Source organism: Lutra lutra, chromosome 6 (genome assembly GCF_902655055.1).
Source record: "Lutra lutra chromosome 6, mLutLut1.2, whole genome shotgun sequence".
Lineage (NCBI taxonomy): Eukaryota > Metazoa > Chordata > Mammalia > Carnivora > Mustelidae > Lutra > Lutra lutra.
In genome coordinates, this window is record NC_062283.1 from 16708485 (window position 1) to 16736124 (window position 27640).

Genomic DNA, 27640 nt, shown 5'->3' on the forward strand with positions numbered 1-27640 from the left:
GCAGGCAGGATGCACCTCAGGCCAATTAAAGCAGAATCTACAGGGATGAGACCCAATCAGCCATATTTTAAAGTTTCCCAGATAATTCCAAAGTGCAACCAGTGTCTATGATTTGCCAGAATAGTACTGGAAACCTTGTTAGTGTAGGTAGTTCTAGGAAGCTGAAAGCAATATGTTGTGTGGAGACTTGAAAGAAAGACACTATTCTCAGTGTAATTAATCTTTATTATCTTCGACTTTTCCCTGGATGCCATTGTTGGGTTCATTTAATGAAGAAGGGAAGATGCTGGCAGGAGTCAAGTCATCCACTTGTTGCTATTTAAAATACAAATTAAAAATTGAATTTTATTTATTTATTTTTAAGATTTTATTTATTTATTTGACACAGAGAGAGGGCTAGTGAGAGAGAGAGAGAGAGAGCACAAGCAAGCAGGTGGGCAGAGGGAGAGGGAGAAGCAGACTCCCCGCTGAGCAAGGAGCCTAACAATATCCCAGCCCAACAATGATTCCAGGACCCAGGATCATGACCCAAGCCAAAGGCAGGTGCTGAACCGACTGAGCCACCCACGCGCCCCTAAAAATTGAATTTTAAAAACAATAAAATAAGATATAATACTCTGCCTACAAGTCAAAGCATGAGCTCATTCATTCATTCAACAAATATTTATCAAGTTCTACTATGTATCAGTGATGTGCTACTATTAGATAAATGTGGGGAGTTACACAGAAGCCTCTGTCCTCTGAGAGCTCCTAGGCTGGTGTGCTGCATAAGCATTAAAGAGACAAGCACACAACGTAAAGGAGAAACTAGTCTCTATGCTGATGTGGAGAATAAGGAAATAGAAGCAAACTCACTGGGATAAGTGGTTAGGGGAGAGTTCCCTGAAGTACTGAGTTAAGAACCAAAGAGTAAGAAATCTGTCCAGGTCAATAGCTTGGGAAGAGACTGCAGATGATAAACAGCAAGTGCAAAGGCCCTGGGGCAGCAGAGCACACGTCCCAGAAGGTTTAGTGCAAATGGACAAGAGGAAACACAATATAAAATGGGTTGGAAGGGAGAGCAGGGTCCAGATTCTTGAAGTCCAAAACAAGAAATTGGCATTTTATTCCAAAAGCAATGGCAAAACATGCAAGAATCATAAGCAGAAAAGAGACATGATCTAACTCATGTTTTGAGAGGATGATATTGGAACTATGTAGATAATGGGCTGAAGGGGGGTTCAAGAGGCAGGGTGACAATTGCAAATCATTCAGGCATGACATGACGATGGTTTGGATTGGGTGGTCAGAAGTGGACAGGTTCAAAATGCAAGTTGGAGGTAGAACCGATAGAAGTTACTTACAGTTTGGATGTGAGATAGGAAGGAAAAGGAAAAAATCAGGAACAACTCTCATTTTCTAGGTTCGGCCAACCGAGTGGCTGGTGTTGATCTCTGAATAGTAGCAGCTGGGGAAAGAACAGTTACAATCAGTCAGTGCTTGTGAGTCATCTGAGTTCTCAGATAACTATAACCCTACAGCTCTGTGGGGAGATCTGAGCTACAGAGAAAACCCAGGAAATTGCAAGTCTGAAGCTGCTTTTTAATAGCTCACCTTGTAAGATAGTCTGAAGTTGTGCTGCCCAATAGCAGCCACTGGCTTTATGTGGCAATAAAAATTGATTAAATAGAATTAAAAATTCAGTTCCCAAGTCATACTGACCACATTTCCTCCACAGCCATGTGTAGCTAGCGGCTGCTGCACAGGTTAGTGCATACACAGAATATTTCCATCCTCACAAAAATTTCTATCAGACAGTGTTGGTATAAAAGGAGAAGAAAGGGGAATCGGTATGCACCATAAGGATTTCCCAATTGGTAGTATGGGTAGGAGGATCTGACAGAGGAATGAGAATTAGTGGTCAGACAGGGAGAAAACCCAGAGAGAGAAGGGGGTCACAGAAGTCAAAGATGAAGACAGAAAAGTCTTTGGATCTGACAACATGGAAATCATTGGTGACCATGGCAAAAGCTATTTCTGCGGTGGGGTGGGGCTCTAGGAGGTGCGTTGAAATGGGCTGTGAGCCAATGAGTTGCGAGGAGTCGGACGTAACATGTCTACTCCGTGGGTCATGTAAAGTTGATTTCACAGTGTAAATGAAAGCCAGTGTGTTTTATTAAAAGCTATATTGAATGGTACCTGGGTGGCTCAGTCAGTTAAGCATCTGACTCTTGGTTTCAGTTCAGGTCATGATCTTAGGGTCATGGGATCAAGCCCCATGTCACGCTTCTCATTCAACTCGGAGCCTGTTTGTCCCTCTCCCTCTGCTTCTCTCCTGATTGCTCTCTGTCTCTCTTAAATAAATAAATAAAAATCTTTTAAAAAATAAATATTAAAATAAAAATCTTTACATAAAATGATTTCATTGTTGAGCTTCTACAAGGAAAAAAATATTTATTTTAACTGTGTAGTCTACTTAATGGGAGAGAATATATTTTTATTATCTTTTAAGGTATAAATGTCATAAATAAACTTCATAGTAAACACTTCAAAATCACCCTTTAATATTTCTATTTACAAACCACACAGAACAGACAACCAGAATTCTTACCCCTAACTTCTTCTGCTGATAGTCACCCTATCTGTTCATATTTCCATACCACTTGGCTAAAGCAAAAAAATATCCTCCCAATTCTACATCAGTAATGGATTTTCCATTAATCGGCCCATTAGGGCTGGATCTCCTTATCCTTTCTCAGACAGCTGAGCCACCCATACGACTTTGTGTTTTATGGTGTGTCTGACAAGTCTTTTGAAACATGAGGCATTCAGGGGCTGTAGAGTGGAGAGAAGAGGTTGAAGAAGCCCCTCACTGACTGTAGCCACCTGTGACCCTCCCGACTGAAGTACCAGAAGGGCACTACTAAGTAAAAATGCCACCTGGCTGCGTGTGGAGACCTCTGCATGTGGAAAATAAAACATTCTCTCTCCTCATGCCTCTTCAGGGTGAGGTTTTAAAAACTGCAATTGAAAAAGCCTTGTGTCCCCAGGTGGGCCATTTACTAGACTGTATTACTGATCCAGGTTTCCATAAGTCACCTGAATTCCTTCTCTTAACCACCCTAAGCACTATGCTTTTAAAGATCTTCTCTGGCGATTGCCAAGATGGAGCACTAAAACCCCTTAGTTCAAGGGCACCCAGAATTACGACACCAGAAAGGGATGTACAGAAGTCATCAGGAGAGGTCTCTGTCCTCAGGCTCGATTGCTAGCCCTTCAGGCTTCTGAACAGAGATGCATCCATTTCTGCTTCGGGTGTCACAACCCTTGTTACAAGAATATCGCACTCATCATGGAACTCTAACAGAGCCTTTAAAATAAAGGTATGACCTTAAGTTTTGATTTTGTGATTAAAAAAAATCAAGTTCATCTTAGAGGACATATCTGCAAAAATGATTGAAAAAAATTTTGACATATTCAACAGAATATAGTCATTCACCGATGTATGCTAAGTGCTTAGTATAGGAATTATATGAAGAAGCACAAAATGTGGTCTCTGCCTTCAAGAAATTTCTAGTAAGCAAGAGAAATAAGACACGTCAAATAGCATGTTACATAGTGGCCAAGGCTACAGTATCACAGGCATTTATAATATTTTAGAAATTTAAACAATAATGTCTCTAAGAATTTTCCCTTGCTAATTTTAGACTGGACATTCACTGGGCACCCACCCCAAGTTGAAGGTGAGACACTTGAGAACTTGCTTTGCAAAAAGGAGAAGAGAAAGGAGACCACTAAAGGCTGCCCATGGTCAGTCTGGAGGTAGAGGAGAGCCTCTCAGCCATGCTGTTGGACTTGGTGAAGGGGATCTTAGCCTGCTACCCAGGTACCAGGGTCTTACACAGCTTCGGAAAACAGCTTGCCTTCCACTTCCAGGTGGACAAGATGAGCCTGGAGCATTTCATGGTGGTTGAAACCAATCAAGAACAACAAAACTCCACAACCATGGGATCATGTCAAAAGAACACAAAAGTCAGCTGAAAGGGGTCCCAATGGCCAAAGCTGGAACAATTTTTTTTTTTTTTAAATAGTCTTGTAGGGGCACCTGGGTGGCTCAGTGGGTTAAGCCTCTGCCTTCAGCTCAGGTCATGATCTCGGGGTCCTGGGATCAAGCCCCGCATCGGGCTCTCTGCTCAGCGGGGAGCCTGCTTCCTCATCTCTCTGCCGGCCTCTCTGCCTACTTGTGATCTCTCTCTCTCTCTCTCTCTGTCAAATAAGTAAATAAAATCTTAAAAAAAAATAAATAAAATAAAATAGTCTTGTATTATAATGCAAAATATTTTTACAAATCCATGAATCCATCCTGATATAAAGATGCGATTGAATAAATAAATAAACCAACTCAAGTGGGGGAGAAGAGAAACATGTCCAGAATAATTCCAAAGAATTTATATAACTACTACACACTCAAGAAGATGAGGCGTAACTCCCCATTCCTTAACTATATGCCATGCATTGTGATTTCCTTCCAAAGAATACTACACAGAAAGGGAAGAAGAGTAACTTAACAGTGGAAAAGACTGACAAACTCTCTCTCAGCCAGGTGAACGAGGCCAACATCAAAATCAAGAAGTCATGTTGATACTATGTGCCTTTGATATGATGTGATGAAGATGTCACTTCACTTCTGTGCTTTTTCCTCCCCCCAAAATCAGAACTCTATCTAATTATTAGAAAAACAACAGATGAGGGGCATTGTACAAAATACCTGACCAGTACTCCTCAAAACTGTCAAGGTCATCAAAATAAGGACAGTTTAAGAAGCTCACCACCTAGAAGAGTCTGAAGAAAATGACAAATAAACATAATATGGCATTCTGGATGGCATCCTAGAAAAAAAAAACACAGTAGGACACTGGGTAAAAGTTAAGGAAGTCTGAATAAAGTATGAACTTTAGTTAATAACAATGTATCAATTAACTATAACAAATGTACCACACTAGTGTAAGATGTTAATAATACAGGAAACTGAGGGCGCCTGGGTGGCTCAGTCAGTTAAGTGTCTGTCTTCAGTTCAGGTCATGATCCCAGAGTTCTGGGATTGAGCCCCATGACAGGCTGTCTGCTCAGTGGGGAGTCAACTTCTCCCTCTCCTTCTGCCCCTCCCCCCTGCTCATCATGCTTTCTCTCTTTCAAATAAATAAATAAAATCTTTAAAATAAAAATAGGGGAGAGGAGGAGTCAAGATGGCGGAGAAGTAGCAGGCTGAGACTACTTCGGGTAGCGGGAGATCAGCTAAATAGCTTATCTAAAGATTGTAAACACCTACAAATCCAACGGGAGATTGAAGAGAAGAAGAACAGCAATTCCAGAAACAGAAAATCAACCACTTTCTGCAAGGTAGGACTGGCGGAGAAGTGAATCCAAAGCGACGGGAAGATAGACCGCGGGGGGAGGGGCCGGCTCCCGGCGAGCGGCGGAGCAACGGAGCACAAAATCGGGACTTTTAAAAGTCTGTTCCGCTGAGGGACATCGCTCCAGAGGCTTAACTGGGGTGAAGCCCAGGCGGGGTCAGCGCGGCCTCAGCTCCCGCAGGGTCTCAGAAGGATCGGGGGTGTCTGAGTGTCGCAGAGCTTACCGGTATTAGAACGGGGAAGCCGGCTGCAGAGACAGAGCCGAGGAGTGACTCTCAGCTTGGGGTTGCCTTGGACCGGTCGCAGGCTCGGTCAGCTCGGAGCGCGGCCGGAGGCCAGGGTGGCAGGAGACATTGGGCGCTGTTCTCTGAGGGCGCACTGAGGAGTGGGGCCCCGGGCTCTCGGCTCCTCTGGGCCGGAGACCGGGAGGCCGCCATCTTTATTCCCGTCCTCCAGACTCTACGGAAAGCGCTCAGGGAACAAAAGCTCCCGAAAGCAAACCCAGCAAACCCGAGCGGATTACTCAGCGCGGCCCCAGGTAAGGGCGGTGCAACTCCGCCTGGGGCAAAGACGCTTGAGAATCACTACAACAGGCCCCTCCCCCAGAAGATCAACGGGAAACCCAGCCAGGACCAAGTTCACCTACCAAGGAGAGCGGCGGAATTCCAGAGGAGAAGAAAGCAAAGCACGGAACTCATGGCTTTCTCCCCATGATTTTTTAGCCTTGCAGTTAATTTAATTTTTTTTTTCTTTTTCAATTTTTTTTTCTTTTTCTCTTCTTCTGCTAAATTTTTTTTAACTTTTACCGTTTTCTTTTTTTAACGTTTTTTAAATAGTTTATCTAATATATATTTTATTTTTCCTCTTTTTATATTTTTTCTTTATCGGCTTTCTTTTTTTTAATAGATTAATAGTTTAATAGTTTAATAGTTTTAATAGTTTTTTAATAGTTTTTAATAGTTTTTTAATAGTTTTTTTAATAGTTTAATAGTCTTTAATAGTTTTAATAGTTTAATAGTTTAATAGTTTTTTTTTCTTTCTTTCTGAACCCCTTTTTATCCCCTTTCTCCCCCCTCACAATTCGGGATCTCTTCTGATTTGGCTAAAGCATATTTTCCTGGGGTTGTTGCCACCCTTTTAGTATTTTACTTGCTCCTTCATAAACTCTTATCTGGACAAAATGACAAGGCGGAAAAATTCACAACAAAAAAAAGAACAAGAGGCAGTACCAAAGGCTAGGGACCTAATCAATACAGACATTGGTAATATGTCAGATATAGAGTTCAGAATGATGATTCTCAAGGTTCTAGCCGGGCTTGAAAAAGGCATGGAAGATATTAAAGCAACCCTCTCAGGAGATATAAAAGCCCTTTCTGGAGAAATAAAAGAACTAAAATCTAACCAAGTTGAAATCAAAAAAGCTATTAATGAGGTGCAATCAAAAATGGAGGCTCTCACTGCTAGGATAAATGAGGCAGAAGAAAGAATTAGCGATATAGAAGACCAAATGACAGAGAATAAAGAAGCTGAGCAAAAGAGGGACAAACAGCTACTGGACCACGAGGGGAGAATTCGAGAGATAAGTGACACCAGAAGACGAAACAACATTAGAATAATTGGGATTCCAGGAGAAGAGGAAACAGAGAGGGGAGCAGAAGGTATATTGGAGAGAATTATTGGAGAGAATTTCCCCAATATGGCAAAGGGAACAAGCATCAAAATCCAGGAGGTTCAGAGAACCCCCCTCAAAATCAATAAGAATAGGTCCACACCCCGTCACCTAACAGTAAAATTGACAAGTCTTAGTGACAAAGAAAAGATCCTGAAAGCAGCCCGGGAAAAGAAGTCTGTAACGTACAATGGTAAAAATATTAGATTGGCAGCAGACTTATCCACAGAGACCTGGCAGGCCAGAAAGAGCTGGCATGATATATTCAGAGTACTAAAGGAGAAAAACATGCAGCCAAGAATACTATATCCAGCTAGGCTATCATTGAAAATAGAAGGAGAGATTAAAAGCTTCCAGGACAAACAAAAACTGAAAGAATTTGCAAATACCAAACCAGCTCTACAGGAAATATTGAAAGGGGTCCTCTAAGCAAAGAGAGACCCTAAAAGTAGTAGATCAGAAAGAAACAGAGACAATATACAATAACAGTCACCTTACAGGCAATACAATGGCACTAAATTCATATCTCTCAATACTTACCCTGAATGTTAACGGGCTAAATGCCCCAATCAAAAGACACAGGGTATCAGAATGGATCAAAAAACAAAAACCATCTATATGTTGCCTACAAGAAACTCATCTTAAACCCGAAGACACCTCCAGGTTTAAAGTGAGGGGGTGGGAAAGAATTTACCATGCTAATGGACATCAGAAGAAAGCAGGAGTGGCAATCCTTATATCAGATCAATTAGATTTGAAGCCAAAGACTATAATAAGAGAGGAGGAAGGACACTATATCATACTCAAAGGAACTGTCCAACAAGAAGATCTAACAATTTTAAATATCTATGCCCCTAACGTGGGAGCAGCCAACTATATAAACCAATTAATAACAAAATCAAAGAAACACATCGACAAGAATACAATAATAGTAGGGGATTTTAACACTCCCCTCACTGAAATGGACAGATCATCCAAGCAAAAGATCAACAAGGAAATCAAGGCCTTAAATGACACACTGGACCAGATGGACATCACAGATATATTCAGAACATTTCATCCCAAAGCAACAGAATACACATTCTTCTCTAGTGCACATGGAACATTCTCCAGAATAGATCACATTCTTGGTCCTAAATCAAGTCTCAACCGGTATCAAAAGATTGGGATCATTCCCTGCATATTTTCAGACCACAATGCTTTAAAGCTAGAACTCAATAACAAGAGGAAATTTGGAAAGAACCCAAATACATGGAGACTAAACAGCATCCTTCTAAAGAATGAATGGGTCAACCAGGAAATTAAAGAAGAATTGAAAAAATTTATGGAAACAAATGATAATGAAAACACAACGGTTCAGAATCTGTGGGACACAACAAAGGCAGTCCTGAGAGGAAAATATATAGCGGTACAAGCCTTTCTCAATAAACAAGAAAGGTCTCAGGTACACAACCTAACCCTACACCTAAAGGAGCTGGAGAAAGACCAAGAAAGAAACCCTAAACCCAGCAGGAGAAGAGAAATCATAAAGATCAGAGCAGAAATCAATGAAATAGAAACTAAAAAAACAATAGAACAAATCAACGAAACTAGGAGCTGGTTCTTTGAAAGAATTAATAAGATTGATAAACCCCTGGCCAGACTTATCAAAAAGAAAAGAGAAAGGACCCAAATAAATAAAATCATGAATGAAAGAGGAGAGATCACAACGAACACCAAAGAAATACAGACAATTATAAGAACATACTATGAGCAACTCTACGCCAACAAATTTGACAATCTGGAAGAAATGGATGCATTCCTAGAGACATATAAACTACCACAACTGAACCAGGAAGAAATAGAAAGCCTGAACAGACCCATAACCAGTAAGGAGATTGAAACAGTCATCAAAAATCTCCAAACAAACAAAAGCCCAGGGCCAGACGGCTTCCCGGGGGAATTCTACCAAACATTTAAAGAAGAACTAATTCCTATTCTCCTGAAACTGTTCCAAAAAATAGCAATAGAAGGAAAACTTCCAAACTCATTTTATGAGGCCAGCATCACCTTGATCCCAAAACCAGACAAGGATCCCAACAAAAAAGAGAACTACAGACCAATATCCTTGATGAACACAGATGCAAAAATTCTCGCCACAATACTAGCCAATAGGATTCAACAGTACATTAAAAGGATTATTCACCACGACCAAGTGGGATTTATTCCAGGGCTGCAAGGCTGGTTCAACATCCGCAAATCAATCAATGTGATACAACACATTAATAAAAGAAAGAACAAGAACCATATGATACTCTCCATAGATGCTGAAAAAGCATTTGACAAAGTACAGCATCCCTTCCTGATCAAAACTCTTCAAAGTGTAGGGATAGACGGCACATACCTCAATATTATCAAAGCCATCTATGACAAACCCACCGCAAATATCATTCTCAATGGAGAAAAACTGAAAGCTTTTCTGCTAAGGTCAGGAACACGGCAGGGATGTCCGTTATCACCACTGCTATTCAACATAGTACTAGAAGTCCTAGCCTCAGCAATCAGACAACAAAAGGAAATTAAAGGCATCCAAATGGGCAAAGAAGAAGTCAAACTATCACTCTTCGCAGATGATATGATACTCTATGTGGAAAACCCAAAAGACTCCACTCCAAAACTGCTAGAACTTGTACAGGAATTCAGTAAAGTGTCAGGATATAAAATCAATGCACAGAAATCCGTTGCATTTCTCTACACCAACAACAAGACAGAAGAAAGAGAAATTAAGGAGTCCATCCCATTTACAATTGCACCCAAAACTATAAGATACCTAGGAATAAACCTAACCAAAGAGACTAAGAATCTATACTCAGAAAACTATAAAGTACTCATGAAAGAAATTGAGGAAGACACAAAGAAATGGAAAAATGTTCCATGCTCCTGGATTGGAAGAATAAATATTGTGAAAATGTCTATGCTACCTAAAGCAATCTACACATTTAATGCAATTCCGTTCAAAGTACCATCCATTTTTTTCAAAGAAATGGAACAAAGAATCCTAAAATTTATATGGAACCAGAAAAGACCTCGAATAGCCAAAGGAATATTGAAAAAGAAAGCCAAAGTTGGTGGCATCACAATTCCGGACTTCAAGCTCTATTACAAAGCTGTCATCATCAAGACAGCATGGTACTGGCACAAAAACAGACACATAGATCAATGGAACAGAATAGAGAGCCCAGAAATAGACCCTCAACTCTATGGTCAACTCATCTTCGACAAAGCAGGAAAGAATGTCCACTGGAAAAAAGACAGCCTCTTCAATAAATGGTGTTGGGAAAATTGGACAGCCACATGCAGAAAAATGAAATTGGATCATTTCCTTACACCACACACGAAAATAGACTCAAAATGGATGAAGGATCTCAATGTGAGAAAGGAATCCATCAAAATCCTCGAGGAGAACACAGGCAGCAACCTCTTCGACCTCAGCCGCAGCAACATCTTCCTAGGAACATCACCAAAGGCAAGGGAAGCAAGGGCAAAAATGAACTTTTGGGATTTTATCAAGATCAAAAGCTTTTGCACAGCAAAGGAAACAGTGAACAAAACCAAAAGACAACTGACAGAATGGGAGAAGATATTTGCAAATGACATATCGGATAAAGGGCTAGTGTCCAAAATCTATAAAGAACTTAGCAAACTCAACACCCAAAGAACAAATAATCCAATCAAGAAATGGGCAGAGGACATGAACAGACATTTCTGCAAAGAAGACATCCAGATGGCCAACAGACACATGAAAAAGTGCTCCATATCACTCGGCATCAGGGAAATACAAATCAAAACCACCATGAGATATCACCTCACACCAGTCAGAATGGCTAAAATTAACAAGTCAGGAAATGACAGATGCTGGCGAGGATGTGGAGAAAGGGGAACCCTCCTACACTGTTGGTGGGAATGCAAGCTGGTGCAACCACTCTGGAAAACAGCATGGAGGTTCCTCAAAATGTTGAAAATAGAACTACCCTATGACCCTGCAATTGCACTGCTGGGTATTTACCCTAAAGATACAAACATAGTGATCCGAAGGGGCACATGCACCCGAATGTTTATAGCAGCAATGTCTACAATAGCCAAACTATGGAAAGAACCTAGATGTCCATCAACAGACGAATGGATAAAGAAGATGTGGTATATATACACAATGGAATACTATGCAGCCATCAAAAGAAATGAAATCTTGCCATTTGCGACGACGTGGATGGAACTAGAGGGTATCATGCTTAGCGAAATAAGTCAATCGGAGAAAGACAACTATCATATGATCTCCCTGATATGAGGGAGAGGAGATGCAACATGGGGGGTTGAGGGGGTAGGAGAAGAGTAAATGAAACAAGATGGGATTGGGAGGGAGACAAACCATAAGTGACTCTTAATCTCACAAAACAAACTGAGGGTTGATGGGGGGAGGGGGTTGGGAGAGGGGGTGGGGTTATGGATATCGGGGAGGGTATGTGCTATGGTGAGTGTTGTGAAGTGTGTAAACCTGGCGATTCGCAGACCTGTACCCCTGGGGATAAAAATATATGTTTATAAAGCTGTAAAAAAAAAAAAAAAAAAAAAAAAAAAAGAAAGGATGAATACCCAAGTTTTGTAGCAACATGGACGGGACTGGAAGAGATTATGCTGAGTGAAATAAGTCAAGTAGAAAGAGTCAATTATCATATGGTTTCACTTATTTGAGGGAAATTGGAAGGGGAGGTGAACCATGAGAGACTATGGACTCTGAAAAACGATCTGAGAATTTTGTTAAGGGGTGGGGGGTGGGAGGTTGGGGGCACCAGGTGGTGGGTAATGTAGAGGGCACGGATTGCATGGAGCACTGGGTGTGGTGCAAAAATAATGAATACTGTTATGCTGAAAAAATAAAAAAATTAAAAAATAAATAAAAAAATAAAAAAATAAATAAAAATAGGGGAAACTGGGTGTTGGCATATGTGAACTCTACACTATTTTGTCAATAATTCTGTAACTCTAAGGCTGTTCTAAAAACTAAGTTCTAGGGGCACCTGGGTGGCTCAGTGGGTTAAGCCTCTATCTTTGGCTCAGGTCATGATCTCAGGGTCCTGGGATGGAGCCCCACATCGGCCTCTCTGCTCAGTGGGGAGCCTGCTTCTTCCTCTCTCTCTCTCTGCCTGCCTCTCTGCCTACTTGTGATCTCTCTCTGTCAAATAAATAAATAAAATCTTTTAAAAAAATAAATAAAAACTAGTTCTACATTAAGTACAAAATAAACACTTCCTCCTGGATCCCATCTTTGACAGCAGAATCTCATGTACAAAGGAATGATAGAGCAGAGCCTTTCACTAGAAGGGCAAAATGTCCTTTGCTATGTGTCTAAGGCCTTATTATTTCCCACTTCAGTGTCTATTTGAAGGCATTTTCCCATCTAGGATTTTGATCAGACTAGGGCACTGGACCAGATTTAGCAAGATGAAATTTAAAGTGGCACAGGTCTCACCCTGCTGGTTGGGGGTCCACCAAACAGAGGAATGCAGGTTGGAACTGGTGGGTCATCAGCAGCCCCCGTTGAAGGAACTCTGCGGTTTAGTTGGCACAGTGAGTCAACAGTGTGAAAGGCTACTATGTGACAGCAGCTTGGGAAGCAGACAAGAGCATGGCTGGACAAGATGCCACCACAGTTACAATGAGCCACTATTGTCCCGACCATCCTCCCTGGGTGGACACTCCTCTATCTTGTCACTTCATGGCCCGGTAGCATGTTGGGCATGCCCCAGATAGGCCCATTTTGGGGGGCGGCATGCCAAACAACCAAAATGTCATTCTGAGGCTGAGAGCCTTTGCGATCGAAGAAGCCGGAGCAACCTTAGAGGACATGAATAGAATCATACACTCAAGTTAGTAGCTAATGACATTCCTTAAGTGATTCTTCCATGCCAGGCACTATACTCAATATTTTTCACATATGACCCAATTTTATCCTCTGTCAAAAGATGCAGCCCCTGGGCTCTGTGCTCATCACGGAATGTGCTTGAGATTCTTTCTTCCTCTCCCTGACTCTCCAGCTTGTGCTCTCTCCTTCTGTCTGTCTCTCTATCTCTCTTTCAAATAAATAAATCTTAAAAAAAAAAAAAAAGATACGACCACCACTCAATGACCTGAAACAAAATGCTGAAATAATTGCTGAACAAGGGAGAGCTGTGCTTATCAACCACACAGTCTCAGAGCAAGGCTGAGAGCTGCACTGCACTGCACTGGCTTGGGCAAACGTCAAGTTCAGGGACTGTGTGTGTGTTCAGAAGAAGAGGTCTCAGGGATGGGTTGTTACTTAGCTCTGGAGACAGAGAAATTCACTAAGACAGTTGCTGGCTGGCTCACCTTCGGACGTACAGCCATTGCTGGGTGGCCGCGGCTGATGGGCTGTTTTTGAGAACTGTGATCTCTCACTGATTTGTCTATGGGTTATTGTAGCAAGTTGTCATTGATCAATTAGGATTACCTGTTGCTAAAGCCACAGAATGGCTGATACTCTCCTTAAAGGAGAGTTATCCTTTTTTTATTATTATTATTTTTATTTTTTAAAAATTTTTAAAAGATTTTACTTATTTATTTGTGAGAGAGAGAGAGAACGTGTGCGTGCTGCGGGGCTCAATCCCAGGACCCTGGAATCATGACCTGAGCCGAAGGCAGAGGCTTAACCCACTGAGCCACCCAGGCACCCCACCAAGGCTCTGTTCTTAAGCAGTAAGTTATACACATTAACTGACACCAGAGCTACGATAAGGTAGACTAGTAGTGCTCTGCCTGGCACTCATCACACCTGGAGTATGTGAGGTGGGGTAATCGTAACCTGGACATTTTCAGAAAATAATGAGGAGGGATGGGAAAAGGAAAATAGTTTATTGTTTGGTGTATTAGGATGCTTCAGAGAAACAGAACCAATACATAAATTTCTAGAAATATATAAGCAAGAGAGAGAAAGTGAGAAAGAGAGAGAGAACGAGAGGGAGAGATTTTAGGAAATTGGCCAACAGGATTGCAGGGCCTGGTAGATCAGAAATCTGTCAAGCAGTCCCACAGGCTGGAAATTCTGGCAAAAGCCGATGTTGTGATCATCTTGAGTCCAAATCCCACAGAGTAGCAGGCTGGAAACTCAGGCAGGGTTTCTGTGCTACCATTTTGAGGCAGACTTGTATCTTCAGGCAACCTTAGTCCTTCCTCTTAAAGGCCTTCACCAAACTGGTTGAGGCCCACTCACCTGGTAGAGGGTTAATGTGCTTTACTGATTTAAGTCTACTGATTTTTTTTTTTAAAGATTTTATTTATTTATTTGACAGAGAGAGATCACAAGTAGACAGAAAGGCAGGCAGAGAGAGAGAGGGAGAGAGGGAAGCAGGCTCCCTGCTGAGCAGAGAGCCCTATGCGGGACTTGATCCCAGGACCCTGAGATCATGACCTGAGCCGAAGGCAGCGGCTTAACCCACTGAGCCACCCAGGCGCCCCTTAAGTCTACTGATTTAAAGTTCATCACATCTCTAAATATCTTCACAGATACATCTAGAATAACTTTTGACCAAACAACGGGGGACCACAGCCAAGCCAAGTTACTCCTAAGATTAACCATCGCACTTGATAAAGATGGATTCGAGGGACCAGGGATATTTACTAGAAGAAAAACTTAGGACATGATAAAGTCTAGAAATATTTAGATGTAATTTCATGCAGAGATGGGATTAAGTACTAGAGTTTAGGGGCATGGTCTTCCACAAAGCTGCAGATAGTGAGCATAAGAAAGGACGCTGCCCACACTTGCACAGCTGTTGGGGGGGAGGGTGCTGGTGTTGGGTCCAGCTCTTTTGAGCACTGTGAAGATTTTGTGGGAAGACTGGAGGGCTGCGGCTCCTTTCCCTCAAGGTACCTGGAATCTCTCCTTTTTGCTTATAAACAAATGTCCTAAATTACTTGGAAGACTTGTATGGCAGCCTAGGAAATATAAGCTTTACAATCTGAAATAAGTAAGGCTGGGACAGAAAAGAGGATGTCTTCTAGAAGTTTCCTCACAACTAACCCATTGGAGGTAAAGAGGAAAAGACTGGAGAAAAATGCATCTGATTAAGCAAAAGTATTTTGTTATCATAAACCCTTTTCCACGGGCCTTGGAATCTGTGAATCAAGCTCAGCACATCCCTAGAGGGGAGATGGGAGGTGAGACTCCAACATTTCAAATATGGATTTCCATCACACATCCCCTGTTTTGTATTCCTTCATGACTCACTCAGGATAAGAGCTCAGCTCCAACTTACAAACCGTTTACCTATAAAACACAGCTTCGAATACTTATGCTTTGAAGTTTGGATGTATTTTGATAAAATTTAATTAGCATAATGTAAGATTAGATAAGAGTAGCCATGGTAAAAACTAAAACATATTTTATATGGAGAAGAAAAGAGGACAGACACTATGCAAAGGTAATATTAAAGGCTTCGTCTATTCATCAAATTGATAAATTTACCATAGTAATCTGTAATTCTTACCCTGCTACTAGCTATCTGGTAGCCAGTGACATTCTTCTACACTCTGGACTGCTGGTAGAAAATACTGGAGACACATCTGTGATTTCAGCTACAGCCAGAAGACCCTGGAGTTTCAGTTCCCTGGTGAGAAAGCTGCCTTTAGTATGTGAAATGAGCCATTTGCTGAGTCTGAAGGGAGTAGTAAGTGGTGACAGGATAAGAAATGCTATCAGGGACCTGTATCAGTTGTGCAAATGCCAGGAAAATAATTTCAAGGTGATTTCTCCGGTAATAGATTACAAATCAGAAATGGCTGCTGGCTGATAACATCACGCACTTCACCTTGAACTTCTAGAGTATTCTTTGGACTGTAGATATGGAAGCTCTCAAAAGACATAGATATGTTTATTTTAATCCAGGAAAGCATGGAAAAATCTAATTCAAACTCCTACAACTACCTCTTCTTCTTTAAACTGTTTTCCAAGGGAAATTCTAAAGTAAGAAGTCAATTCCAAAATGTAAAAATAGATTAAGTGTTGAAATTTCCATTCTTTCATTGGACATTTGCAATGGTAGGCAACCCCGCCACACTGTAGGATTCAACAGACAGCAGGGATATTTGTGAAGTAGGAATACTTTTCTAAAAGTTGCATTCATAGCTTTTTGGGTCCCTAAATAATTCTGCCACCGTAACCTGTTAGACTCTACTCTCCACTCCCATTCCACAGGCTGTGGAGTGCCAAGATAGGCAGAAGCTCCTGGAAGTGGTCTGTGTAAGTCAGAGCTCTCCAGAGAAAAAGAACCAATAGGTTCCCTATGGGTGTATATGTGTATATATATGAATGCAGGTACTACACACACACATACACACACACACACACACACTTACTTTAAGGAACTGCCTTGTGTGATGTGGGGGCTGGCAAGTCTGAAATCTGTAGAGTAGGCCGGCAGGCTGGAGACTCAACAAGATTTGATTCTACCTCAGTAGTCTTGAGGTAGAACTCCTTCTTGTCAGAGAAACTTGTTTTTGCTCTTAAGGCATTCAACTGATTAGATGAGACCCACTCAATTTTTGGAGGGTAATCTCCTTCAAGGTTAACTGATTGTGAATGTTAATCACATCTACAAACTATCTTCACAGCACATCCCAGTTAGTGTTTGACTAAACAACTGGGCATCAGAGTCTAGTTTAGCCCAGTGGACACATACATTTGAACCATCACAGGGTCATGGGCTGAGGGCTTTCCAGTGTCCACTCTTGTTGTCCCAACCTCCTGGAACGCCCTTCCCTGAGATGCTCACATGGCTGGTTGGCCCTTGACCAACATCCACCTTTATTGTACCAAGTTCCTGGAATGCCCTTCCCTGAGACACTCACATGGCTGGTTCTTCTGGCCATTTCGGTCTCAGTTCAAATGTTGTCTTCACAGGGGATTCTGTGACCATCTGTTCTTATCCAGTTCCCTTTCCACCTCTCTTCTTTCTATCCCCATGCACCATTTCATTTTCTTCATGGACATTTTATTTTCTTAGTGGAGTTTTTTTTTTTTTTCTTACTGTTTCTCTGTCCCACCAGAATGTATGGTTTATCACAGCAGGTCCATGACTATCTCATTTGTCATTTGCTCTTGTCCAGAACAGTCCTGGCATAGAGCAGGAAGTCAGTCAATATCTGTACAGTTAATCAATAGAGCCAGTGAGGCACATAACTCATTCTATGATTAAATAGCTAATTTATAGAAACTTAACAAAAATGTTGTTACTTAACGCTAACCTGAAATCGCCTCTATATGAAAAGCCATCCATTTGTCCTGGATTTATCTTTCAGACCACCCCAAATAATTCTGTTTATCATTCTGTATCTTTAAGCATTTGAATACAGTATTTTTGGCTCCTTCTAATTGTTTCCTATCCAGGCTAAATGCCTTCAGTTCCTCCTATAGTATGGTTTCCAGAGTCTCCCCGAATTTGTTTGTATCCAAACGAAAGATTGCTTCCTTAAGGCAAGACTGCCAGAGGGGGACATGTTATTCTGGTCATGTTGTGAGCAGCATAAGTAGTGAGACTGCCACTTCCAAGTCCTGCACGTTATAACTCTATTAATTTGACCTAATGGATCATTAGCACGTCTAGAAGTCGTATCACACTCCTATACACAGAAACACGCCTCTTGATGGTGACTAGAAATTTACACAGTACTTGTCTATGCTGAGCACAGTACATTGTGGGATTTTAAAATATATGTACCTGTCTCAAGAAGTTGATAATCCAAGAAGAAAAAAACTGTGACATATAATCAGAATTTTCCGAGCTGGAAGAAAGTTTCAAGGACATCCAGTCTCATCCTCTCTGTTGATGGAAAATGCAGTGGGGCCCCAGCTTAGCCAGTGATGAAATGATAATGAGCAAGATGGAAGAGAATGTGACTGAGTGATCGATCATGTGGTACGGACTAGAAGAGCAGTAAAACAAATTCAGAGGACTAAGAAAATCAGTGGCACTTTGAGCTGCTGGTAAGAACCTCATAGAAGAAGGAAGCCTGGGCCTTGGGGTGTAGAGAGAATTTGACAGATGGAACAGAGAAAGCCTTCGGGAAAAGTGAGCCCCTAAGAGGCCACCAAATGGGACAGAGCATGGCATGTTCTTGAGACAAACTCATAAGAATAGATGGTATTTATATAAAATCCCAATATGTTATATAATGTGTAATTAATTAAATTATAAAAATAGACTTTGTAATGCAAAATTAAAGTTTTACAGAAAGCCTACAGACTACAGAGAGCCCAGATCTTAGCAGACATCAGATAATGTGAACTAAGTTCTATGGGTAATTCTAATATAAGTATCAAGAAGATGCTGTGAATAGTAATAACTAACTACACATCAAATCTATGTATATCACTGTGTTATTTATATGATATTTTTCTTCTAAAGCCCTGAGAGTACTAGAGCCTAGCAATAGTCCAGTGAACACGATAGAAAAATAACTGTGTTTAGAGAAGAAGAAACTGATTCACAGAACATAATTTGGGTTCTCTAAGTTTCTTCTGACTTTATTCTCTACATTTGTCATAGCACAATCTGAAAAAAGAAATAGAGATGGGGTGCCTTGGTGGCTCAGTGGGTTAAAGCCTCTGCCTTCTGCTCAGGTCATGATCTCAGGGTCCTGGGATCAAGCCCCACATCGGGCTCTCTGCTCAGCGGGGAGCCTGCTTCCCCCCTCTCTTTCTGCCTGCCTCTCTGCCTACTTGTGATCTCTGTCTGTCAAATAAATAAATAAAATCTTAAAAAAAAAAAGAAATAGAGAAAGAGAGAGGAGAGGAGGAAGGGAAGAAGGGAGGGAGGGAGTGAGGGAGGGATTGCAGAAGGAAGGAAGGAAGGAAGGATTAAAATCTTGTATTTCTAGAGGTGGTGGTTGCATAACATTGTGAATGTATTAAATGCCACCGAACTGTTACTTTAAAATGGCTAATTTATATTACGTAAATATCAGCTCAATTTTTTAAAAAACTGTGTTACAAGTTCAGAGGAGGTATTACAGTAATATGGAAATAGAGACACCTAAAAATCTTTCTCTTATTGGTTTATAAAAACAACACCTACATTTACTCATTGGATTCAGATGATTAAGTAGTACACTGGTCTCGAATTTGGCGTGGAGCAGTATAGTGCCATGGAATTACCTCTGAACCCAGAATTTAAAAAAAAAACAAACTGTATATAATTATGGTCTTTGAAATTGGCCTTAGATTGAGTCATGTGATCACCTTGAACGTACTTTCTGCATCAGTACGATGGAGATAGAATTGTTGTAAGGATCAGCTAAGGAAATGCTATGCATATTCATTCAACAAAAATGTTTGGAGATCCCACTGTGTGCTAGACATTGCCTTGACCCTGGAGATAGAGCAGAGAACAACTAGCTGAAATTCTTGCCCTCACTGAGGTTACATTCCTGTCATGGAAACTGATGATGCAGGAGATCTTAATATGAAAATATACAGTATGGGGCGCCTGGGTGGCTCAGTGGGTTAAAGCCTCTGCCTTCGGCTCAGGATCCTGGAATCAAGCCCCACATCGGGCTCTCTGCTCAGCGGGGAGCCTGCTTCCTCCTCTCTCTCTCTGCCTGCCTCTCTGCCTACTTGTGATCTCTGTCAAATAAATAAATAAAATATTTAAAAGAAAATATACAGTATGGCATAGAGTGATAACTGCTAAGCAAGGAAACAGAGCAGAAAGAAGATCGAAAATCATGTTTTGGTAGGAAATATGCACATTTAGATGGAGAGGCCACTAAGAATGAGCCCTTTGGGTTAAAATCTGAAGAAAATGCAAAAGCCAGTGATGTAGATAAAGGGGGTAGGAACATTCCAGTAGAGGGAATAGCCAGTGTTCCGCGTGTTTGGAACAGAATGTTTGCTGTACCTGGATAAATAAGGGGAGGGTAGTAAGAGAAGGTAGGGCCTTGTAGGTCTTAATAAGAACTGTGACATAGGATTGACAGAAGAAAACACTGGAGGGTTTTGAGCAGAGGTTCTTCATCTAATCCATGTTTTAGCAGAATTGCTCTGGCCGTTGTGTTGGGAATAGACTGAAGATGGGTAAGTGTAGATGCGAGGAAACCAGCTGGAGGGTGATTGCGATGATATGGGTGAGAGATGATGGCGGTTTGGACCAGGGTTATGGGCAGCGGGCGTGTGAGACATGGTCAGGTTCAGGGCAAATCACAAAGGTAAAGCCTATGGATTTTGCTGTGAAGGGGAGGAGACAGAAGATTTGAGGATGACACACCAACTATTTAATTTGACAACTGGAATCATGGGGTTTCCATTAGCTGAGACGGGAAAGGCTGATGGAGGAGCACTTCGGGCAAATGCCAAAGGAGAGAGTATCAGGAGCTCAGTTTTGAACATGTTAAGTTCCGGCTTTTAGGTTTCTAAGTGACGTATTGAATAGGCAGTTGGTTATATGAGCCTAGAGTTAAGGCTGGAGGCATGGGCTGGAGAGACAAATTTGGGAATCGTTAGCCTATACTAATACTTGGCATTCATAGATTGTAAAATGCTATTCCAATATACAACTTTGTTACCTAGCCATTACTCATGAATATAACACAACAGCAATGCCCCACTACTCCTTTGGATCACCAAAGATACTTTTTAAAAGATTTTTTTTTTTTAAGAGAACACATTTTTTTTTCCCTTCCTGGAAAATAGGGCATATGCAAGTGTTAAGTTTTTCTTGCTCTACTTCTCAACTACTTTATTGCTGATCTTAATTAAATATTAAGAGGTTTGGAGATTCGTAATTAGCTTTAGGCTTGCAAGTTGGAAGTTCTGAGTTCCAAGTTGCAAGCTTGGAAGTTCTGAGACGGCCCCATAATGCCATCCTCTCCAAAAATCCTTATCTTCCTAGGGACCGAAAAGCTCAAATGTGAAATGCACAGTCTTAAAGAAGCATGAAGCTGCTCGATGAGCCATTGTCTTGATAGTAATCACGTACCGAAAGATATGCCGCCAGTCTTTGATAAGAAATATGCTGGTAGTAAAAATGTACACACTTTTGAACATTCTAGCCCATAAAAAGAACGGAAAGAAACCTCTACTAAGATTTAACCATTGAAAAGAGGATGATTTGAGGATGAAACAAAAATGCAAAACACAAGGATGAGAGTATATGGGGGAATTCCAAGAATAATGATTCTATAAAATCATGGAAATCTTAATTTCAGTTGAGAATCAAAATACATATCTTGCCATTTTGCTATTAGATATCTACAGATCAAATCATAAAAATACAAATAGACATTTGGGGATCAGAAAATACAATATTGTTCTGAAATTTTTGAAGTAGCAATACTTAAATGCAAATTCTTGAATTTCTTGTTCTGGACACAGTGGAGTGGTTTGTGTTGGACTCACTTTCAGGTAACAGTTCTAACAGTTCTAAACTCCGGGCAAATATGAAGTTTAATTGTTTGAAGGTCCTGGAAAGTCACCAATTTTAGGCAGATATTGGAGGGCATTGGACCCTTGAGAGAAAGGAACCACGCTGACTGTAGTTCATGTTAATACAGCTCCTCTCCTGAGAGCACATTCTAGTCTCCAAGACTAGGAGCAGCTAGAACTAGAGGGTAACACTGTGGTGTTTTTGGCTTGTCAGGGGATGGAGTGTGAGGCTGGCAAAGCAGCTGGAAACCGAGGGCAGAGTCTTGGAAAATCAGGAGCCACAGAGAGTATGCCCCAAATCTGTACAAACTCACATTAAATTCTCACCTGAACCCTGAACTGTGCTTGCCTAGACAAGACAGCAAGCGGACCCACAAAAAGCAGTAGCTGGAAACTTGTAGAGGCTGAGCAGTAAATTCTCTGCCGTCCACTGCATGGGAGACCAAATTTGGAGTTTGCATCTGACCAAGTTGGAAGGGTCTGGTGAACGCTAGGCTTTCCACCAAAACCCTACAAGGGCCACAAGGAGTAAAGGTTATATCCTAGTTCTAAAGCATTTCCCCTAAAACTAATGGCAAAACTAAAACAAACCTGTCTTTGGCTTCAAGCATAAATTAAATCCCCATTTACACAATGAACATGGAAACGAAGCAATGGTTGATAGACTTCAAGTTGCCTCAAAGTTAGAAATCTGAACTGTGTTTGTCAAGGTGGGGAAGGGGGGAGCTGTTGAACTGTTTGCGTTCTTCGTTTCTAATAAAAACAACAGCAACATGCTTTCAAAGCTGCCATTTCTCATAAGTAATTGTGGGCCATCTTTGCTTTATTGTATAATCATGGTTGCCCAGCAGAAACAGTTTAGTCTTAGTTCAGCAGCAAATATTTCCAGTTTTCAAAATCTAAGCATATTCCAGCTGGCTCTAAGACGATTCACTAAGAAGCCAGACCAAATAAAGAATTCCTTAGAATTGTTTTTTTTTTTTTTAATAATTGGTATTTTGACATAACCAAATCCCCACTGAAATAGACAATGTGACCGGGAAAACAGTTCACTCTGAAACTACTTTTAGTTTATTTCTCAAAGTACTTTTTTCTTTATATATTCCATATATAAAATATATGTATTTTTATGTGTATGTATTATATATTATGTATATGTATTTTATGTACATATATATTTTAAAATACATGTTATTTTATATGTATATATAAAATATGTGTATAATACATAAAATATATGTAGAGAGAGAGGGAGAGAGAATACATATCATATATACTATATTATGTATATTATATTATGCATTATATTACTTTATTATATATACCAGTATGTATACGATATTAATATACTAATATTTAACATATATAAGAAGCCTAACAGTCCATGGGCTATCTGGTTGCCACCATCCTGAGGCACCACTTTCAAATCTTTGAAGTTTATCTTCTGGCGTTACCATATTTCTAAAGCATGGATTTAGGGGCACCTGGGTGGCTCAGCATGTTAAGTCTCTGCCTTCAGCCCAGGTCAAGATCTCAGGTTCCTGGGATCAAGTCCCACATCGGGCTCTCTGCTCAGTGGGGAGTGTGCTTCTCCCTCTGCTGCTCCCCCTGCTGTAATCTCTTGCGCTCACTGTCAAATAAAACCTTTTTAAAAAATAAATCAGTATATAAAATACCAAGTGGATTGGGCTAAGTCTAACTTTTGATTTAGAACTAAAAAACCCTTTCTATTAAAAAACTCTAAGTCTTAGAACTTAAATAAACACATGTCAAAATAAATAACCTCTAAAATTTCTGCAGGAAGCTGATTAAAAACTACCAAAGACTTGTGTGCTATTTTTAAACTGTGAAGCTTAAATTTACCTCCTGTGCCTAAAAAAAGCTGCATTGATTTCTTGAGGGTTTTTTTTTTTTTGATATGATCTGCCCCAAAAGTGATCCAAATCAAGAAGTATGCATCTTAAGAAATCAAAAAAGCTGGGAATGAAATTTGGAATTTCAATAGTCGCTTGTCTTGATGATGTCCCAGTTAGAACTTTAAAGATTTTATTTCAGAGGTTTTAAACTTTATTTGGGGCAAGACCTTGATGATCTATCATCTTACAGTAAAATCTTCTAAGTCAGTGAATAAAACATACAAACAAAGTTGCTGGACCTAGAAACATATTGATAAAGATCTGGTCCACGAATCAGCTTGACAGAAGCAAACATACTTGAAGTGATATAATTTATGACTTCCTCCGAAGGAGGACAGGCTCTAGACTTATTTGCGACAGAAATGAAGTGAACTGAAGAGTTTGTTTAAACATAACATTGTGCAGTGATTGTTTCTTGACAGACCGGCCAGATCTCAAGTTCCCGACCCTGCCTTGTGGCCCTTCAAGGCAGTTCCAGTCACCCACAGGGGTGTTTGCGTCTGAAGCTCCAATCCAGTGTTTGTGTTTAATGTCTTTTGATCTCCTAGATATGGACCCTCCCTTCAAACCTCTGGGACCTCCCTGAGGAAAGTGCAAAGGGTCCCAGCATGGGGACCGCGCTTAACTAAGATGCTGTTGTTAACACCGAGGAACACTGATATCCTTCCTTGGTAAAAAGCTACAAGTGGTCAATGTTGGTAAAAACCAACACACCTGAAAGAAAACAACCCAAACCAAAACAACAACAAAAAACCAAAAATCACAACTCACTCACACATATTCTTGCTTTTGTGGAAAATACTTGTACAGAGCAGTTTTCTTCGTTTAGAGTGGAAACTGTTTCAGGAACTGATTTCTTCACTGATACCAGCTTTTATTCTATAATAAAACTTTTGCTTTAAAAATAAAGTGGAAAGGGATGCCTGTGTGGATAAGCGACTGCCTTTGGCTCAGGTCATGACCCTGGAGTCCCAGGATTGAGTCCCACATCAGGCTCCCTGCTCAGCAGGGATTCTGCTTCTCCCTCTGTCCCTCCCTCCTCTCATGCTTTCTCTCTCTATTGCTCACTCGCTTGGATAAATAAATAAAATCTTTTAAAAAAACAACAAAGATTTATTTATTTAATTTTAGAGAGAGCAAGAGCACAAGCAGGGGGAGGGGCAGAGGGAGGGAGAGTGAGAGAATCTCAAATAGATTCCCCACTAAGTGCAGAGCACAAGGCAGGGCTTGATCTCATGACCCCGAGATCATGACCTGAGCTGAAATCAAGAGTCAGACAGAGCCACCCAGGTGTCCCTTGCAGGGGCATTTTCATGTCCTCTTCCAGCTTTCATTTTTTTTTTTTCTAGATTTTTATTTATTTATTTGACAGAGATCACAGGTAGGCAGAGAGGCAGGCAGAGAGAGAAGAAGGGAAGCAGGCTCCCTTTGGGGCTGCAGGGCTGGATCCCAGGACCCTGGGATCATGACCTGAGCCGGAAGCAGAGGCTTTAACCCACTGGACACCCAGGTACCCCTTTCATTTTTAACATGGACAGGTCTGTCCTCAGTCTAACTGCTCTTCTTTTGTAGGTCATTTCTCTTTTCTCCCTGGCTGCTTTTAAGTTTACTTTGTCTTTGGCATTCTGCAGTTTTGCTACTTTATGTCTCAATGTGATTGTCTTTTAACTTGCCCTGCTTGGCATTCATTGTCTCTTCTTTATCTGTGGATTTTTATCTTTAATCCAGTGGAAAGTACTCAGCCATGATTTGCAAAAATTGCCTCTCCTTCAATCTCTTCATTCTCTACTTCTTAGACTCTACTTAAATATATATTAGACTTTCTTGTCCTTTCCATCATATCTCTTAGTCTGTCATTAACATCTCCTATCTCATGTCTTTGTGCTACATTCTGAGTGATTTTTGCTGATTTCGTGCCAGTTTCCCAATTCTTTCTTTAGTTCTGATACACTGTTGAACTTATTTGCTTCTTTTAATAATGTACATTAATGATTATTATGTTCATTTTCAACAGTTTTTTCTAATATTCCTCATCAATTTTTGTTCATTTTTGTGATTCTGTATCCTTCCTTGTATACTTTTCATATGTAATTATTTTATATTCAAGCTGATATTGCCAATTTCTGAAACCCTCAAAAGTCTAAACATATTATTGCTTTTTCTGCTGATTCTCATTTGAGGGGGTTCATTTTTCATGTGGTTATGAGCTGATATTTTGTGGAAAACCTGGGTGCCTAAATTGAAGATGCTTTCTCCAGAGATGATTTCTGTTCTTCTGGGATGTGGATGGCGACACTGCCCTGAGACCATTCTGGTCCCTTCCCAGTTTCTCTGGTTAATATTCTAGTTTCTGTTTCAGCTCAGCCCCATGGTCACTGGTCCAGGGCTTTGTCTTCTTGTTGCTGTGCTGAAGGTAGATTTGCCTTTGGGCCAGTTTTGCCTTTCACAAATGTTTATTGTTCCTATTTGTGTATCAGGTACCTTTTAGAAGGAGTTGGGAGTGTTTGGAGATCTGTTCTTCCTAATGCAACAACGAGTTTAAAAACCTTGCCTTAAGCATGATGGAGTTTTTTTCAAATCTAAAGGGCTCTTCAAAGGATCTAGTCTACCATTATATCCTCTTCTTGCTTTTCTCTCTGCTCGTTTTTTTTTTTTTTAATCTACCTGTTTTCATTCTGAAATATCTTTTTTTTTTTTTTTCAGGACCGTCCTGCTACTTCTCTGAATTTTCTTTTCCAGTCCTTCTCTCTCCCACATCTCCATTTTTCTTTTCCACCCTTTAAAGTATTTTAAAATATTTAAAGAGTTTTCCAGAATCCCAGTTTTCCTTTCTTCTTAGTTTATCTCACCCACACCCTTGGACTTCAGCTATAGTTCCAGTGTTTACAGCCCTTCCAACCCTAAATTATAAATCTGTTTCAAATTACTCTCTCTTAACCTCCATTTGGATTTTCCTCAAATTCAAAATTTTCACAAGTTCCCTTATGATCTCTCCCATACAGCACCTACAAGTCTGCTTCTCTTCCAACATTTCCCAACTCAGTTTTGGACACCACTGTCCACCACTCACCTAAGCTGGATGGGCCTGTCAAAAAAAAAAAAAACAAACAAACCCAAAAAACAAAACCAAAAAAACCCCTAAATATCCCTTAAATTCTGTCCCTTTCTCTTCTGTTTCCATCATCCCTGCTGCAGTCAGAACCTCATCATTTCTTCCTGATCAATTGCCATCACTTGCCTTTCCTTCTCTTGCCTCCAGATTCGCTGCTGAAATTTGCCCTGCCCACTGTTGCTTTTGTGATCTTCTGAAATACAGATATGAACACGTCACTCCTCTGTGGAAAATCTCCATCAGTTCCCCCATCAATGCATGGTAAGTCCTAGACTTCATAATTAGACTTCATGATGTAACTTTAAAAGCTTTTTACTTTTCTGCCTATTTTTCTTTATACTGCAAGAGGGCCATGAGCATAACTGTCTAGTTTACTTTGGCATTATTCTGGTGCCAAGCCCGGGGCAGATACCTCATAGATGATTACTAAACGGATACATCATTGCCTCATCTCTCATGCTTCTGATTCATGGACCCTCTTGCTAGGCAATCTGGACATTTTTTTTTTTTTTTTTGCAGTAACACAAGTTTTTTCCTCCTCTCACAACTCTAGACTAGTTACTATTTACTCATTTATTTACACAAACACATTAGTTTATCTTGGAATTACCAACTAATTGGTACTTAGTAGGTTCTCTGAATGAATAAATGAAAACAAACTTACAAGTGTGGCCTAGGAGGTAACACATACCTGAACAGTTGACTGACACAAGGGACTTGCAACCTGAGAGCAAATTTCCCCCAGGTGGTATATACATAAGCAAATTAAGTACAGGTCAACATGTATCTTTCTTCTGCCCTTTCCAATGCAAACCAGATTTAACGAATCAAATTCTTTTGTAGAACGAATCCAAGCAAAACCAAAACAGAATAAAGGGCAGACAAACCAACTTCCGGTAAAAAATCTGTAAAGGTAACCAAGACTTTCCCAAACCCCAAATACAAAGAACGTCAGCAGCTCTCTAGGCGCCCGGGTGTCAACCGAAGCCCTGCCCTGAGGGAGGCGGGGCTTGCGGAACGGGGCGGGATATGTCCGGTTGACCACGCCCCCTGTGGGCGGGGCGTAAGCGGGCAGGAAGC

General features: G+C 40.7%; 1 long non-coding RNA gene across 1 annotated transcript; it reads right to left on the bottom strand.

Moving 5' to 3' along the window:
* LOC125103013 (uncharacterized) lies at positions 1 to 17954 on the bottom strand. The gene is made up of 4 exons (XR_007128259.1): positions 17832 to 17954; positions 16963 to 17227; positions 1344 to 1447; positions 1 to 315 (listed from the first exon to the last, which is right to left on the bottom strand). It is a non-coding gene; the product is annotated as an uncharacterized LOC125103013 (long non-coding RNA).
* Positions 17955 to 27640: the final 9686 nt, after the last annotated feature.